Genomic DNA, 18,048 nt, shown 5'->3' with positions numbered 1-18,048 from the left:
TCTTGAGTTACAGGCTGGAATATAACCTCACTGGTCAAAAACATCCCAGCTGCTCTCAGACAGGGCCCAATCTTCTTTGTGTGTGTAGCTGAAACAGAACTCCCACTAAATTCAATTGTCCTGCAGGACAAAACTTGGGCTGTGCTGCTTTGTGTTTGTTTGGTAGCACTTGACAGGATAATGTAAGCACATTTATTTCTATATACTTTGTAAGTAGCAGTACTTGGTGGTAGGCAAAAGCAGTGAGAGAAATACACACAAAAATTATATATATGAAAACATAAATGAATGACTGATGGTGACAAAGAAAAAAAAATCACCACTACAAAACACAAAATCAATAGATTATGAAAGCTACTCTGAGGCTTCCACTACTATCATCCCAAGGTTTTATTATCAAATATCAAAAAATCATTACTGCAGTATCAAAACATTCATAATAACAAAACAAAAATTCCACTCAATCTGTTCCTGCAGGGATCTGATCTGAAAGTCCACAAGAAAAAAAATAATCGCTGTGAAAATGGCTGTTAGCCAGTTCTGTCATCAGCCAACCTCGGTCTCTGACTGTACACTAGTCACTGCATTTCAGTGCCACCACTGTAGGTAACTTCAAAAGGATTGCTCAAGCAAACAAACTATAACCAAATCAGACAAAGTATGAAGCCTTTTAGAAAAGCTCATAAGTACTGTTATCGGGTGCTCTATTTGAAGCTTAATGTCTTTTTATATCTAGCATATCTGATTCCCTATCATTTAGAGATAATAACTTATTAGTCAAAATACGTTGCCTCCTTCTGCTAAAGACCAGTTCTTATCAGCTTTAACTTTCACCACATTTCTTTCCTCAAAAGCAAGCGGCACTCCAGATAGCATGGGAAAACTTCAGCATTGCTCTCTATGTGGAATAAAGCTTTAAGGAAATCAGGTTTCTACATGGAACACTGCTTTTTGTTTGTTTGACACTAATTCTGCACCTTTCATGTATACTTACGCATAGTACTTTCAAAGCTAACATAACTCCTTTTAGAGCCTACAGATAAACATAGCTTCTAGTTCATAATGGCAGTATTTGGGGGATCATTTTCTGTTTACATGCATAACAAGAAAAGGAAAAAAAGCCTTCTGGTTCAGTTCGCCCAGGGAGATCTGTTTCATTCCCGTTTTACACCTGAAACCCTGAATCTGACCTGAGATTCATAACCCAACTCAGCTCTTTGTAGCGCACTGTTGTATTTAACAGAGATTTATAAGGTCCTCCTGTACTTGGGGGCAAATCATAAATGTACACCAGTAATAGAGGTTTGTCTTGTCTTATGCTTAAAATAAATAAAACTCATTGCACTTCAATCACAACTTGTAAAAATTATACCTTGTTTGGCTGGCTTTCCTCTTTAGGGTGCCAGGAGCAGATGGCCATTTTGAATCCCCAGAAGATGCACCAAGTTGGCTGACCAGACCAAAATAAGAAGGTTTAAAAATTAATTGGTATATGCAGGACTAACAGAATTAAACCAGGCTGCTTTCAGTTGGACAAACTCGTGTGACCTTAATCTGTGCTCTCACTTGTGGGAAAAGACCTGTGGCAAAAGTACCCCAGCCCCCCAAAATGAGACCTTTGTAGCCAAGGAACATCAAATCAAAATAGCATGTGAGCAGAGTGCAGATCTGGCTTACATATTCTGCCTACATGGCCTTGGCTTTTCTTCTGCTACAGGCAGACTGTCTGAAGTCACCCTCCAGCTTTTCAGCTGATAATCTACTTGCTGACAATAACTAGCAAAAGACTAACATTGCGCCTGGCTCTGCAGTAGACTCAAAACAGCCCACAGGCACGGTGCAGGGTCAGACTGCTGCGAGGCTGTTTGTTTATTTTGGTTGACATTTTCCTTTGTCAAGAATCTGTTCCTTGTTATTCAGCATGTACAGCCCTGCACATATCCTATCTGTTTAACTGTCTTTGGATAAAAGTGGGTATTTTCCCATGTCAATAAATGTTCTGGTGTGAAGCTGTGAGCTGGCCTCAGAGAGAACCACCCCCTGCTGCGTATCTCGCTTCTGCATTGAGTTTTCTTTGTTAATCATGTGCAAAATAAGAAGGCTTTCTGTCTAGCAAAAACCCATCATTAATTTTTCATATGAGCACTAAAGTCTTGAGCAGAATCCTTAAGTGGCTTCAAAGGAAAAGGAATAATAAAGCCAAGGAGCTACATTTTCCTTTTCCCTTTCTTCATTATTTGATATTGTAAGAAAACTTCTTAATGCAAAAAGTACAGTTCTCTCAGTTGCACAGTGACACATTCATTTTGAAGACTACATTTGACCTTCAACTTTGTCCTTCATTAGCAGGACTACACCTAAACACGCCTTCATTTTACTGCAAATGAGACAGATGCAATGTGTATTCTGTTCAGCCCCAGCATTAGGATTATCCCAAGAGTGGCATTTATGTCCTTGTAGTTCTTTGGTATAAATAAATATCAAAGTAGGAAGACCAATCTGTACTCCACTAGGAATAATAAACTAAAATAATATGGCACTGATTCTGTTTGGGTTGTCTAAATGTGTTTTTATGATTGTATATGTTTATGGCTTTCTCACACAGCCACCATGAATTCCAGGCAATTAAAAAGGACATGAGTTCTGAAGCATTTTAAAAGGGGCTTTGCTTTCCAAATGGTATGTATTAAAAGTAGAATACATTTTTTTTTGACAGGGCTACTGCAAAGTCAACAGTCACACATTTCCCTTGCTCCAAATTTCTTCCCCTTCTTCTCCTGCCAGCAATAACTGATTAGAATATTCCTCTAAGCTGAGAAGAAAGGGAGGGAAAGACTACTTTTATGTTTGCACATATATTAGTTACATTGCTAGCTTAAGCCTGTGCACCCTAGATTTGAAAGAAGCTCAGAGGTAGTATATAGTAGGCCTTGTATCAGGTATATCAACCTACCTATATGCTAAACCATCTGCTTTTTCACATTGACCAAGTTCAGTGTCACTGTGCACAGCTGAGAACAGGCCTGTCCCTGCTGTACACTGCACAGTTTACCTACACTTGACCGAGTGGCACAGATTTTTGAGGCATGTTTGAAGAAAAATAACCTATTTAATTGGATAAATAAGTAATTCTGCTCCAATCTACCTTGAACTGGCATGAGTTACTGAACAAAGCAAAGACCTGAGTAAAAAAGTCAAAATATGAGCAGTGAAAAAGCAGTACTTTTGATCATACTGTTAAAAATTGCCAGGTTAGTTCTGTTATTTACATCAATTCAAAGACAGAGCTGAGAGAAAAAAAAATCTTTAAACAATTTTCCAATTACGATCTGAATTAAGTCCAGTTTCAAAAATTTATATTCAAGAATACTTAGACGAGAAAATTGAATTTCATAGGTAAGCCAAATAGGTGCATTTTTTTAAGGTAAAAATATATTGTTCCTTCCCCAGGTCTCCAATCACACAACTTTATACATGAGAAAATGCTAATAAATGTAAGAAGAGAGAGGATGATTATGTTTGAAATTTCCCTTCCTCCACTAATTTTTATAGGAGTTTACGATTCCTTGATATTAGCAATCTATATACCCTGCTCCACAAAGTCTCCACAGCAGTCACTGGAACAACTCATGGACTTCGGTGGTAACAGAATAAAATCTCAAAATTTGGCCAGAATCATGAAAGAAGAATTTACTAAAAAAGTGTAGCTACAACAATGATCTGCTCCTAGCACATCTAGATCAAGTACCTGAAATCTCTGCGAGGTCCAGGGACACGGCACGATAGTCTGAACTTCAGCTCTTGCTCCCTTGGTTCCATCAAATCCGCGGTACACCCTTTGGATACAGATAGGCTTTGTTACGGCTGAATAGTTGCAACAGCTTCCAAAACAACACCTCTATGACCTGTGCTCTTCCTCTGTTTTCTAATGTGGGATCTAGCTGATGGACTTTCCCCAGAAGATATTATTAGGACTTTGAGAAGAGATGCATGAGGGCAGGAGCTAACTGAATGTCTGAGAAGGGCTGCCTGCAGTGCCTGAACACCCTGAAGAAGAGGACCATGCTGCTGAGCTTTTCTCCTGTCACCTGCCACAGCAGGTAAGAGTAGGAGGAAGGCTGAGTGCTGCCATTCAGACACCTCTATCCCTTTCTCTCTGGAGCCTAGGGAGATGTTTGCATTCCACAAGAAGAAGTATTTTAGGGAATATGGTGAGGAGGAGGGCAGTCCCCATGCTTTCTGATTCTACCTGTCCATCATTAGCTTAAAATCTTGCATGACCTTCTATTTTGCTCTTTCTTTGTTATCATAAATTATCAGTTTAAAACTCAATGGAATTGCTGTTTGGATTTAAAAGAGATGTGCTCGCTGGAGAAATGAAATCCTGTACTGGGTGGTGACTTGCCAGTCCACAGTGGCACCCAGGTACTGGAAGACAACTTTTCAACAGGTAAAAAGCAGCAACAATCAACACTGATAACTTGTGGCAACGAGCAGTGTCAGACTGACCTCCTGGACACTGCAGCTGAATTATTAAACAAAATGGCAGAGCAGCTAATTAACCTGATAGCAAAGAAAGAGCTTCTATCTAATGTCTGTTTAGCCTTGTACAGTAGGAGTGAGCAGTAGAAGAGAGCATGCACAATGGGCTTGGGCAAACATGAGTGGAACTTCTACCTCAGAGGAAACCAACCTTTCAGAGTCCACAAATAACAATGTTTTATGTGAAAATCACTAGGGATTTCCATCGCTTTGGTCATAAGACATTGCCTGTTCTGCACTGTTCACTGTAGCTTTGGTCCGTCCACCTATTACATAAATATTTTACTGCCTACGTAGTCATAAAAAGGACTATTATCCCGTTGTGCTTAAGTGCAGAATGCCAGCTGTGTTAATAGAAATGTATCATCATGTCATTGTTAAATATTTATACTGTTGTAGCACCAAAAGACCAATCCTGTCAGGTTTGCTCTGTTAAATTTTTAATGAAAAAAATCACAAGCCCTCACAAGCTGACGCGTGTCTGTGAAAGAGTAGGAATTGACACAAGCTTCCTGTATTTCCAGAGGAAGGGTGTAAATCCTGCTCAGGACCCATGTTTAATAATAACACTGCTGCTGAAGATGAAACAGGTGCTCTTGAGACAACCTTTGCCAGTAACACAGCAGAGAGGAAAAACCTGATGAGCCCAAAGTGGTTCCAAAGACAAGTAGTAGTAAACTTGTCCTTCCCAGGAAGTTAAGAGGCAGAAAAAGAAAATAAGCCGAATTTCAGCTCATTATAATGAAATTATAGCCTAGTTTTTACAGGTTTACCCAAACCAAGTTCCGAGCCTAGAAAAATTATCCCTTAATTTATGAAGATGCCCAAGCTGGCTGTTCAGTCCAGGTTTCTAGCAGCACACCCCAGAGCTGCCCCATACACGATTGAGCTGCGGGAGCAGAGCTCTCCTCCTTGCCCCTGCAGAACGGCTCTTGCTTGTCTATTACAACAGGAAATGTTTTGAAATGTGAACAATGCTGGAGATCTGAGGGCAGACAGCACAGATAATGAAAAGAAAAAAGAACCATTACTTGGAAATGATTGTTGCTTTGTCACTTTTCCTTAATTTCCTCAGTAACTGGTAGAAACCGTTCCTTAGAAAATGTTTAGGAAATAACATCCATAACACCATTTCCCTGCCTTGGTCTTAGCCATTGTTTCTGTGCTTTTCCTTTTGATGACAGGTGAGTTTCAATGGTAGTGCTTTTTATGAATACTCAGTGTATAAATTATGCGGACTAGAGCCTCTAATTGCAAAATAAATTTCAAAGATTCTCCTCACCTTGAGATGTAAAACAACTGCATAACATTTTATTTAGTTCTTCAGAGGCATTACGATCAAAAATTTTGTTTTAAATAATGCCCATAAAATTCCTATATTCCCTTATGAAAGCAGAATTCCAAGGAATTGAATAGCAAGGTTTGATCTCCAGTTAATTTGTTAAATTTATGTAAATAATACACGTACACACCATAATGTAATTTAAAAGGAAACCTGTTTTTTGTAATTTTTAATTGAGTACAGTCCGTGGCTAGAACAAACTGACCAGCAGGCAGACCTGAGCAGATGCAAAGTATTTTTGAAGTCAGTGTAGCTAAAGCAATTTGCAATAACAAAGAACTAAACTATTGTCAAGTCTCTGATTCTAGAAAACAAACAAACAAACAAACAAAAACTTTGTTGATCCACACTGAAACAGCAAGCTGCATGTGGGGACAAGGATTCAGCTGTTTGGATTTTTAGGTTCGTTGCTCAAGGTTGGGAAATAATATCCTGCATTGCCATGTTCATTTTTGAGCCCTCCCTTGCTGTTCATTAGCAAATTCAGTGGTACATTCTGTGCAAAACAATGATGACATTTTTCCTCATTCCACAAAAAGCTTTTGGATTTCAGATAAACTTCTTGTAAAATGTTGGCATGGAAGAGATCACGCAAAACCACAAACTCTCCCTGCCTACGCCACAATAGCAAATATTCCCCAGTACGTAGAAGAGGAACTTTCAATGGATACTTAACTTATGTAAAATAAACCAGCTTGATCAGGAGCAACTGAACAAGGCTCTGGAGTTGTCCATTGCCTCATGGCTCAGTGACTCAGCAAGGATGTGAAAAGAGGTACATATTTGTGTGCCTAGTTAAATCAGGCAGTGAAATCTGAACGCTATTTTCTTGCACGAGCTGCCTGACTACTGAACTGCTGCTGGCCACACTGCCTTAGCCAAAGGCCCCACTCAGTTTCATCCTTTTAAAATTCAGTGTTTTGGCTCCTACAGAATGGCTTTGGCCTTGAAATTCAGTGCCTTACAATGATACACCATTTATTGCAACATCCTCGGTAAACCTGACTTGCATGTTTTGAAAATAATCCTGAAAATGTTGAGATGGTACCAAAATATGAAATTATCTTGAAAATCATGTGTCCTCCCTATTTTTGTTGCATGACAATGAAAGAGCTGACGGTTGGCTGCAGTCTTGCAGCTATTAGGTCTGGATCACTGTGCATCACGAGCCTTTTCACAGGAACCTGACAAATCTCTCTCATTAATAACAAATGACAATCTCACTGGTGCTACAATGCATGTTACATTTAATCAATTTGCTATTTGTATTCATTACGTACATCTACTATTTTGGGTCATGAAAAATTGAAGAGCACCGTGGATAACAAATGAGGTAAGATGAGAAAAAGTACTATTAATTGGTCAGTTGTGCTTGTCAGTACATTTAAAGTATTTAAGGCAAGGAATGAGAAAAGCCAATTCTGCGCCTTCAAAGTAAAACAGAGCATCAGGACAACCACTAGTATGGTACCCAGGTTATGACAAAAATTCAATTGTCTAAACACATGTGGTGGTACGGCGAGCTTTAGAAAGCTGTTTAACTACAGCTATTACTTAAAGAAGTCAAACTAACTTCCTCAATTGAAATGTATTATTGTAATGCCTGCTAGCATGACCATGCTATAAGTAAGTCTGTCAGCATCTCTCTCATTGCCCCCACTGCCGGGGCAGCTATCTCATCTCTTTTACATTTCAACAACCTCAAAGAGAGCAAACAAATTAGTGGCTCAGATGTCTGTTTCTGCACTAAAAAGGGAAGAGTAAGTTAAACTGTTTTAATTAAGAGAATATCAAAATGCTGCCAAATTTTTAGGATTTCAGTTGCATTTTCTTGTCAACCAGAACTAAACATAAGTATTAACTTTGCAAGTGGAAGAAACTTGTGTCTCTCTGAGAGACAGGCTGATGCCTTTTTGCATTGTTAGACCCAACGCTGTGTTTAATGAACAGACGATGATTACTTCTACCTGTTAGTTTATAAGCCTTTCACCAAACCGATGACTCCACATTACTGCATATACTCAGATGCATAAACCAGAATTTCCGTATTACAGTATTTCAGCTTTTTCAGACTGTGTAAAAACAAGGTCTAGTATATGTGTGGCAGAGGCAGTACTACCCTCTTTACACTCCTCACTCAAGTATTTTTTGTTCCTTTGCCCAGATTAGCAACATATTAGAACACAACACCAGGCACTGTGTCCACTATCCCAGATTGGCCAAGACTGGGTTGGTCACAGTAACTGTTCTGTGTCTGCACAGTAGATCTTCCTAAAAACAAAATAAAATAAAAAATCTGGAGTTAAAATAAATGCTGCAAGTTCTTAATAACTACTACTGTGCTTCAGAATTAAAATTCATTCATATAATCATGCCTAAGGAGAGGCAGTCGTCAAGGGTTCCTGCTAGGTAGAGTCACAACTGTAAACTTCAGACTGTTTCTGCTGGAAAGGGTAGCTTTAATGTTGAATCAGAACCAGAGAAAAGACATGAGAATAGAAAAAGCCATAGCTGACAATCACTTTCTTGAGAAAAAGAACCACGGTGACAAGAGAGGGCAAGAGTGCTGAAGAAGGTGATGACTGCATTGCTGTGACATCTGGAAAGTAGAGTTTGGTCATAAAAAACTGCTTGGCATTAGCAATTATAGTAGCTTTTCTTTGACATTGCCTCTGAAGTTTAGAGGGAATATCATTGATTTCATAATGAAAGCTATTCATTTTGCAAAGGTTTGCTGTAAAGTGTCATGAGGAAAGGCATCCTCAAGACATTAAGAAATATAATGAAAAACCTGCAAAAAGGTGCAAAGAATTCTAAATCACTGCATTGTCTATATATTAATGTAAGTAGGAGCTAAATGCACTGGCTGATTAATGCTTCCTTCCCCTGAAGGAAGGAGAATTACTACAACAATATTAAAAGAAATGCAGGAGTGAATAAAACCAGCACTCGCAGCACAGTGATTACACAGAAAACAAGACACAGTAAAGCTAATGTGCTTTCTCAGACAGGATTTGATCTAGTAATTGGCAGCTAAAGCTATTCAACTAGGCAAGATGAAGTCTTCATTACCTTCACATAAAACATTTTTCTTATCACTTAAGTACCTTGCCAACTGTGTGTGTGTATACACTACATAGTCTATCACCATCAGCAGTGGGGTGTGAAAATTCTTGGCTTCATGAAACCGCTCTAGAAAACAATTTTGGGTTATCAGGGAGCTTTTTTAAAAGCTTGTCAAAAGTGTAACTGTACTTCTCACCATCCTGTAGTCAGCAAAAATGTTAGGCTTTTGTGAAATCATAGAAGTATGAGCTTTTTGAAGACACTGCATGTGTACATCTACTATGAAGACCCTCTCTTAAGGCCAGGAAGTCCTGGTTACAGTGTTTTGTAAGTAAGGGTCCAGATGGTTGGTATAAACAAAAGAGTAAAGGCAAAACTAAAAAAGTGATATATAGGATAGGATTTTCTAGACAGGTGTGAACTTCTAGGACATGTCCCAGTCAGTCCCAGCATGATAAAATACACTGGCTCCCACTGCTTCGTAGTGTTTGTGTGTCCAGCAAGACCTTGATCCCTGCCCTGCATGTCAGCAGACATGCTAGGGCTTTCTGCAGGCACAGCACCCTCCCCACACCGTATGGTTGGGGTTGAAGTAGGTATATTTTATATACGAATGCGTAACGGATATATCTATTATTTCAAATATTAGAGGATGTAATTATGTAACTTAGGAGCATGCACTACCAGATTTATTCATATATTGTACATCTTGTGTTTATTTGGAGAGAAATTTATGCATTAAGCAATCTGAGTAGTGGTATGTACTCAACTTTTATTGACTCACAGCTGGTTGGAAGTAATTATATGATTTCTCAATAAGCATCAGAAGTCAGCCATAAAGTTCAATTATTTTGACATGAGAGATCAATAATAGGAATCTGAAGCAATTACGGGCACATGAATCAGAATTGTTTGGCTAAAAACACTCATGAGGTGCATCTGTCCCTGACTTCAGCTACAATGTGATTGTAAGTTCAGTCAGTGGTGGGGTTCTCCTATCAAAGCAGACGTAGTCAATGGCTTAGGCTATTAACATATGCTCTTATTACTCTGCATTTCTAGAGCTCACCTCACTCAATAGGCTGCATCCTGGACTGAACACACTCTTTCCCACAGTAACTCTGAATGCAATATGAAAACTGCCATCATTCCTATCTGAGAAAAACAGAGATAACAGTGTACATGCACTTCTCTTTTAAGCCAGCATTCACATGGTGTCTCTCGCATTAAATATTGATCAAACTTCTGAGTTACCAATTTTCATCACTGAACAAAACCAAAGGCAGTACTGGGATGCCCACTGTCAGGGCCAGTCCTGAACCTTACTGCCACCTTTACCTTCCTCATTCAAATCCGTTTTGTTCCCTTGCTCAGATTAGCAACATATTTGTACACAATGCCAGGCACTCTGTCCACTAAACCCAGACTGGACAAAATGGTTCTTCTGCTTTATTCTGTCTATAGGTGAGCCTCTGCTTGTTTCCCTCCACTGCTTGCTAGCCTGTACCACTTTATAACCACCGCTGGCTGAGCAGCTGTGCTGGTCGCTCTTCCAAAGTGCTGCTGCTGCTCTTCTGGCCCCTGAAAGCAGACTGGCAGCAGGTTCTGCAAGTCATGACTTGGTGGGACCAAGTCATTAATTACCATGTGCTTCCTAGCTCCACACCATGATGCTTCCTGCCCGCTATCCTGAAGTGATGCTGGTAATACCTACAAGTGTTAATAATGCAAAGGTACTGTACCCCTTAAGTGCCTGTCTTGTTCCCAGTGTCTTCTCCCAGTTCCCTTGCTGTAATAAGCAGACATCTGGCACTAAATACAGTGCTTTTTTCCTGGGTATGCTAATGATTTGGCATAAAAGGTAATGTTAGACACAGTTAGGTACAGATGTGACTTTGGCAGTTTCCACCCTTTCCAATTTCCTTCTGCTGTCTTTGAAGGAAGTTTACAGCCAGCAAAAAATTAGCAATGAGGTATTGCTGCTCTTTTGTTTCATTTACAAATGGTACTGCATGGATCAGATGTTGACTGCCATTTCGTCTGAATGGCCCCACACAGGGTCCACCATTAGGAATCTGAGGCATTTCCACTTTTGTATTCCAGTTATTGCTTTCCAAGAATGTGGAGGACAATTCTGCAGTACAACACATTAGCCTACAATACAAAAAATAGTAAAAATACATCTAATTTAGGCTCCCACATTCGATATGATGGGTTAATGCCTAGGCTCTTTAATAATCTATTGAATACCATACAGTATGTCTAAAAGTTTGACTAGGCAAACCATAAAGCTATGTTCAAAATACATTGCTCTATTTGTTTTCAAATGACTTATTCAATTAAATAAAATAAGCAAAACAAAACACCAAAGCCCTGAAACTAAGAAGGATCTACCTTAGTAGGTTCAATAGTTGGGATGTTTTTTACCATAGAGATGAACATGTACTGAGTCCTAGCATAGATAATTAAGAACCTTTTGGTGTCCCTCTGTGGTTGACTGGTACATAGAGACCATGCCTGCAAAAAGACCAGGCAAAAACCTTTCCCTTTTTCCTACTTTCTATCCCAATTCAACAGTCAAAATATTGTTATTTTAAATATTTCAACCAATACTAGAATGGGTTAAAAACATGAAAAAAACGTAATGCAGATTTTGTTTAAATTTTCTCTCCACCAACAGTCAAAACTTTCACATTTTATTTTCAAATCCATAATTTTGACTAGCTTTGCTTACCAAAAGAACCTGAAAAGCAAGGCAGGCTCATACCACTAAAAAGAGTTAAAGAGTTTCTCAGAAACCAGAGCTTTTTAAAAAGCAATAGTAAAGACTTTGTGTAGACAAACACTTGAGAAGCACAGACTATAAGGAAAATAACACCTTGTTTCTTTTAAGTGTTGCATCTAATTCTGTTTTATATCTTAAGAGCTATAAATATAAACTTGCTGATTATACACTAGCATCATCACAATACCAGTGGGGTCTTAGTCAGCCATCCCAATAGCGCATGTCTGATTTTCGAATGCGAGTTCATTAACTGTTGGGTCCAAACCTCTTCAGACCATTCAAATCATGCCTATATGCTGGTTGTGCTATGCAGGGACTCCTCAAATTAGAGCTTTGCAAACGGGGCTCGCTATTATTTTCCCAACGGCTGCTCCAGTAAGCCACTGCCTGTGTCCGTGTAAGATCCCTGCAACAGCCACTTGTTTCATTTCAGCACTTTCTTAAGCAAGCGTGCTTGGAAACTCCCAGGCCCGTTAAAGGTAGAACATGCCAGCAGCCCAAGCAGCCAGCCAGTTCTTCAAAGGAATCTCCTGGCCTTGGCATTATTTGTGTCGATTGTCCAGGGACAGAGCATTTATTTCTCGAAACTGGGGCCACCAGTGTAGTGCAGCAGCCAAGCCAGGTCGTGCTGCCCGGACTTCTTTCCGTCTGCTCTGCCGCCCGCTTCTATGCCAAGCCTCAGCTGCTCCCCACATAGGCCCTTCCAAAACCAAGCTCCTTTCTGGCCTTTCTCCAAAGAAACACTGACTCCCGAGCTTTCCCTGACCACTGGGACACAAACGAGCCAGCAGAAGCAAGACTCAGCCCACCCCTCTTAAAGTCAAGTAGCAGCTCCTGCCACCTCCCACCAGTATGCACATTTGGCACTACTCTGTGTTAGCTGCCATGGTTTTTGCTATTTCAGAAACATTCACGTGTGTATTGTCTCCCCTTGTGGTTTTTGGTTAATTTGTAAAATTCAAGGTGACATTATTGTATTTTTCACTTCATCTGGTTCTGTGGAAGGAATCTGTGTGATTCTGGTTGTGTGAGCACTAAGAAATCCATCCCTGAGAGACAAGCAATTAGTCAAGGGGAGGCTTAAAGTCGGATTCCTAAGGAAGGAGGCAATGTCATGGTGGCAAAACCTGTCACCTTTGCCCGACCATCCTGAAGAGAAGAAGACTGTTAATGCACAGTCCAATCCACTTGCATGACAGAGAAAAGGAGACTGGGGTGGAAAGCGTAATAATCTAAAAACATTCAAAGAGAAACAGTCTCCATTTTCATGGGCCACACTGTCTTGCAATGCCACAAACGAATCAGAGTATCAGCAACTAAGTGATGGGCAGATATTTAATGAGTTAATCTCATTAGGATATTTGAACTCTCAAAAGAGGCTCAAGCCATTAGCTACATGAAAGCTTTGAAATAATCCTTTCAAAAGGACTATAAGAATATACTAGAAAGTGGTTAATGCGCTGTGAACTTTCCCAGGATTCCCCTCAGATCAGGCTGCCTGGCAGGAGGTTGTTACTGGCGGGCTTCTCCACAAGTCCTGCAGCCACAGCCGCTCATAGGCTCAAGTCACCCCTAGAGCCCATCAAGGAACAGCACCAACATCTTGGATTTCTGATGTTTCTAAGATGGGCCTTGATATTCTACACCTTACTTCGCAATTTCTAAATCCTTTATCTAATCTGGACAGTTAAAACTGGACTAGCCTTACATTGGAGATATGACTAAAAGACCCCTAATAATAGTATTAAATTCAAGTTATTTAATCTCACATTCTGTATAGGGGCGGTATTCCCTCTAACCTTTCCTTTTCTTTAACTTGAATTTAGTCACAATCTGTGCTTATGCTAGTTACTCTGTGTCTAATTAACTAAGCAGAGGGTCATCTAGAGCAGTATCACATCATCACTGTATTGTTAGTGGCATACCACAGCTTACACAATTGTACCTCTTGAATTCAGATTGTATAACTGCTTTCTGCCCTCTATTTACTTGTATTAGCTTTAGTGGAATTATTCAGATCAATAAAATGAACAGTATTTGATCCTCTAATAGTAAATGAAAGGCATTAATAGAAGAACCTAGAGAATATCTTCCAGCCATAATTAAAACTCGGGGCAGAATAATTTTTTCCATCATCATAAATCACAATGAAACGTGGATACCTAATGTCTGATTATTCAAATCTGCTCCATGAAAGCAGTCAAAAAAAGTCCACCCCTTTTAATTGCTAACAACTATTCCATAGTTTAAACAGCAATGATATGAAGGGTTCTTATTGTTTAGAGTATTATAAAATTTAACTGTAAGTAATGCATTTTCAAGAGTTTGGGGACATTATTAAAGTTCATTTCCATGCTGCAGCTGCAGGAGTTGGAATTATGAAAGTGAAGAAGCTGTAAAATTGAAAAGGTCAGGAATGACATTCATCTATTCCAGCTGTCAAATCAAGGGAATGTTAACAAAACTAGTCTCTGGTAGAAAAGCTAATTGTCTACATGTATTTTGGCTGCCCCAATACATGTACTGTACTGTGGCTAATCTATAGGAAAGACCATGCTGGAGCAGCACGTCATTTTTCGAACAGACCTTTTATAAACAAAGCAGCCTTGTTTCCCTAAATTAGCAAGCTCTAATGATTATATAACCCCAGTCAGTCTATAAAGCAGCCAAATGTTTCAAGTCAGCGTTTAAAGAAAAAAAATATGTGAATGAAGTTTATATACTCCTGGAAGCAGAGTTCAATTTTCAGAGTGCTGGGAGTACAGGGCAAAATTTTAATTTTACTTTAATGTTGCGTTCTTATAAGCAGCATTTCTAAAACGTCTCCTGCCAAGGCATGTTTTATTATAGCAACACGTAGGAAAGTCTCTATCGCAGACCAAATCTTTTGTAAATGACCTGGATTTAGTAATCCCTCAGTGTGAAGGACCTTCTCTTCAACAGTCTATTCCCCGCAGGGTGAGCCTGCAAACACCTAAACCCAGATCATCAATGAAGGCTGAGTCTAGGACCTTTGCTATTGAGCGACAGACCCCTGCCCTGTACAGGAGGAGCTCTCAGCAAGGGACAGTGAGAGACTTAAGCATTTTATTACACACTAAATCCTACCTTCCATAGACAATGACACTTCTCAGCAACTGAGAACAAAGTAAAGCAACTCCAGACCATGCCACACATTCAAGGGAATCCAGTGCTTAATCTTCTCTAGATAAATTCATTGCAAGCCCCTCTGGATATTTTCTATTGTTTGTTTTTGTGTTTTCACCCTGAATGTTTGCAAGTAATTCTGTGTATCAGAGGTCTATACATACAAGTCTACCAACCACATGTAGCTGAGAGTCAGTATGAAAACTGTGTTCCCATATTGCACCATATACATCACCTCATACTCCAGTTTATCCTGTGTTATGCAATACAGATGCGACAGACAGAAACAATCCAATTTGACCTATGACAAGATATTATTAGGTCAACATGTAGCTTTCTGGGTAACTTTTTAAAAATCTGTTATCTGACTTTTTTTTTTTTCTTTTTTTTTTTTTTTTTCTATGGGGCAGTATTGCAAAAGCCAGAAACAATACTGACAATTCATGAAATATTCAAGTGTACAGTTGCAATCCTTTAATAAATAGAAGTGACCTTCAAAACAGACATCCCAAAGATAAAGAGAACTTCTCAATAGATGGCATTTGTCACTAATCAATGACTCGAAGAACTTACACTCTTCCTAGAAATTAATACAGAAAAGACCTTTCAGAATTATACCGCTTTAAAAGTAAATTGTTCACAAAACCCATGGAAAAGAACATTAATGAGCTAACAAAACAACAGAACAAAACATCAGACAAGTGAAGGATAAATCCCTTTTGCCTATTGGTACCTACATCCATGTCTGGAGTCATCCACACATCCACCTGCTGTTCCCAGGGGCTGGACAATACCATCAGAATTAACTACGTTAACATTTTTTTGACTGCATTGGTACGTCAAAATACGTATAACATTTTACAAACATATTTCCTTTTTCATAGTCACAGATATCTTGAGCTCTAACTGGGTCACTATATTGGAACAGATGTAATCTCAGCAGAATACTGTGAGAAATCTGGGCTACATTAATGACTGATCCAATTACAGTGGAAATCTCTAGAAAACCCAGATTGATTAAGAACCAGGAGATAATTATGATGTACTTCTAGGGATGACCAGATGGACAAGCCAGTCTCAAACTCTTCGAGGGGACCAGAGCTGAATGAGTGGTCCTTATGCTGCTGCCTACGTAGTTGAAGAAATTCCCATTCTGGGGTTATGATGAAAAAAGACAGACACTTACAGCAGACACCTGGGGGGACTGGATTTAAACATCCTATACTGGGAAGCAGCATGGCTTAGGCACTGCTCTGAGGACAGGGTGACGGAGGAATGAGTGAAAGAGCAGGAATCAAGAAGCCACAGGCAACTTTTTGTCCAAGGAAACAGCTCCTTATAATTTAATATTAGGTCCTCTTGAAAAGTTGTATTCTCTCTCCTGAACAGGCAATAAATGCCACCTTCCAAGTAGCAATCTGATACCATGCCAAAGCAAACCCAACAATCTACAACAGCTTTGCACCCAGAAAGAGAGAATTAAAAATACTTGAGAAATCTGAGTATAAACAGCTCCTTTCACCATTCCAAAACCCGGCAAAATTTCACAGCATCCGTATCTATGATCTTGATAACATCCTTCATTAGAGACACCTGCCTCTGCTTCAATGAAAATCACATCTGTGAGTAGTCCATTAAGGTAATTTGGATCTAAGATGATGTTTGAAGTTTAACATTTAGTTAATTATGAATTTTGCTGAATCAAGGTCTTTTTTCAGTTAAATGTTTTACCTGAAATGATATATTAAACAGTGGAAGGTAATATTTCTCATTTATAGAACTTACTGCCAGCTCCAAGCTAGTAAATATTTACATTTCAGCCACTCTGATAGCTAATGTGACCTTTCTGTTGTACACTTTATACCTGTGCTGTATTTTACTTTCAGTGTTAACATTCTTTCTAGTCCATCTTATATTAATAAGCAGTATTTAAATATATGCAAATTTCATATTTTAGCTGATGTTTTAGGAACATTTTTAAGGTCACCCTGCTTGATCTATCATACAGACATAGCAAATTTATGCACCATATATCCTATCTCTACTTGTTTCTACCTACATCTGTCTTCTCTGATTGCATTTGAATGGGCTTATTTTCTATTTTAAATAAAAGATTTATGCCTTAGCTGTCAGTTTGCCTTTATTTGAAAATTTAATTTTGTTTCTAGAAGTCTAGATTAACTTATTAGATTTAACTGTCCCTTGTGCTTTGCAGCGATAGCAGAAGTATATTTTCCCATGTGGAGAGAATACATAAACAAAATGCTCGTGGCTTAAAAATAACGAATGTTATTACTTAGACCAATACAACACAGTTGGTCCAGGAAACAAAAAATGGTGTTGATTTTTTTAATTTATTATGGTGAACAATGGGAACTGACTAATAAATATGACATTTCACAAATCCAGGAGCCTCCAAAACCTGGCAAATGCTTTGCAGAAAAGGTGTGTTTCCCCACAACATCCCCTACATTTAAGTTGGACAATATCCTTCCATGGCACAGCTCCACTGGGACACACAGCTTGATTCCTGGTACTCATGGATTTATTTAAATGAGCAACAAACGAGAATCTGCCCCATTGCTTTCAGTTAGTCAGAAGTCTGTTTATTGATTCAGTGTGGTATTTCACATCTTCAGTGTGACATGTTCTTTAGTATCCCTCAGTAGTGCAACATTCATAATATTGCTCATCAAGCCCTGGAATTTCAGGGCTTGCCTGAAAGGATAACGGACTCATTGCAGTTGCTGTGCATGGTCCAAAACAGCTGAGTTCTCTGGTGGGAGAGTGGGTGGGTGGGTGTGTTTGGAGGAGGTTAATCTTTTTCAATTGTGTTCATTCATTTTGACCTTTTTCTCAATTTTTCATTTCTAGAAGTACTTGGGATTTTGACTGATTCTTTTTCTCTTCGAGTTGCAACATCCACATAGACCTGAACAGAATCTATTTTTAATCAACCCCTGCACCTCTTATAAAACTAAAAACCTACAGCTCTTGATTCTGCACTCTCAAGAATGCTTTTGAAAAGAATTAAAGTGTTCCCTTATCAATAATGTTCATAGAAGCACCAAGAGGTTGCTGTATACTGATGTCAGAGCAGAGAAAGCAAAAACTTGAAGGATCAGTATTTACTGGGCTGTGTTGGCAAGCCTTCAGTCACGTAGTT

General features: G+C 39.1%; 1 long non-coding RNA gene across 3 annotated transcripts in view; it reads right to left on the bottom strand.

The window, feature by feature from the left end:
• Positions 1-18,048, bottom strand: part of LOC121076771 — a 41,759-nt gene that overhangs the window by 10,256 nt on the left and 13,455 nt on the right. For all 3 annotated transcript variants that reach the window (XR_005823699.1, XR_005823700.1, XR_005823701.1), the window contains exon 5: positions 3,749-3,836. This is a non-coding gene — a long non-coding RNA (uncharacterized LOC121076771). The remainder of the gene's footprint in view (positions 1-3,748; positions 3,837-18,048) is intronic.

The sequence above is a fragment of the Cygnus olor genome, chromosome 12 (genome assembly GCF_009769625.2).
Source record: "Cygnus olor isolate bCygOlo1 chromosome 12, bCygOlo1.pri.v2, whole genome shotgun sequence".
Taxonomy (NCBI): Eukaryota; Metazoa; Chordata; class Aves; order Anseriformes; family Anatidae; genus Cygnus; species Cygnus olor.
Note: the sequence above shows the minus strand (reverse complement) of the source record. Positions and strands in the feature narration are given on the sequence as shown.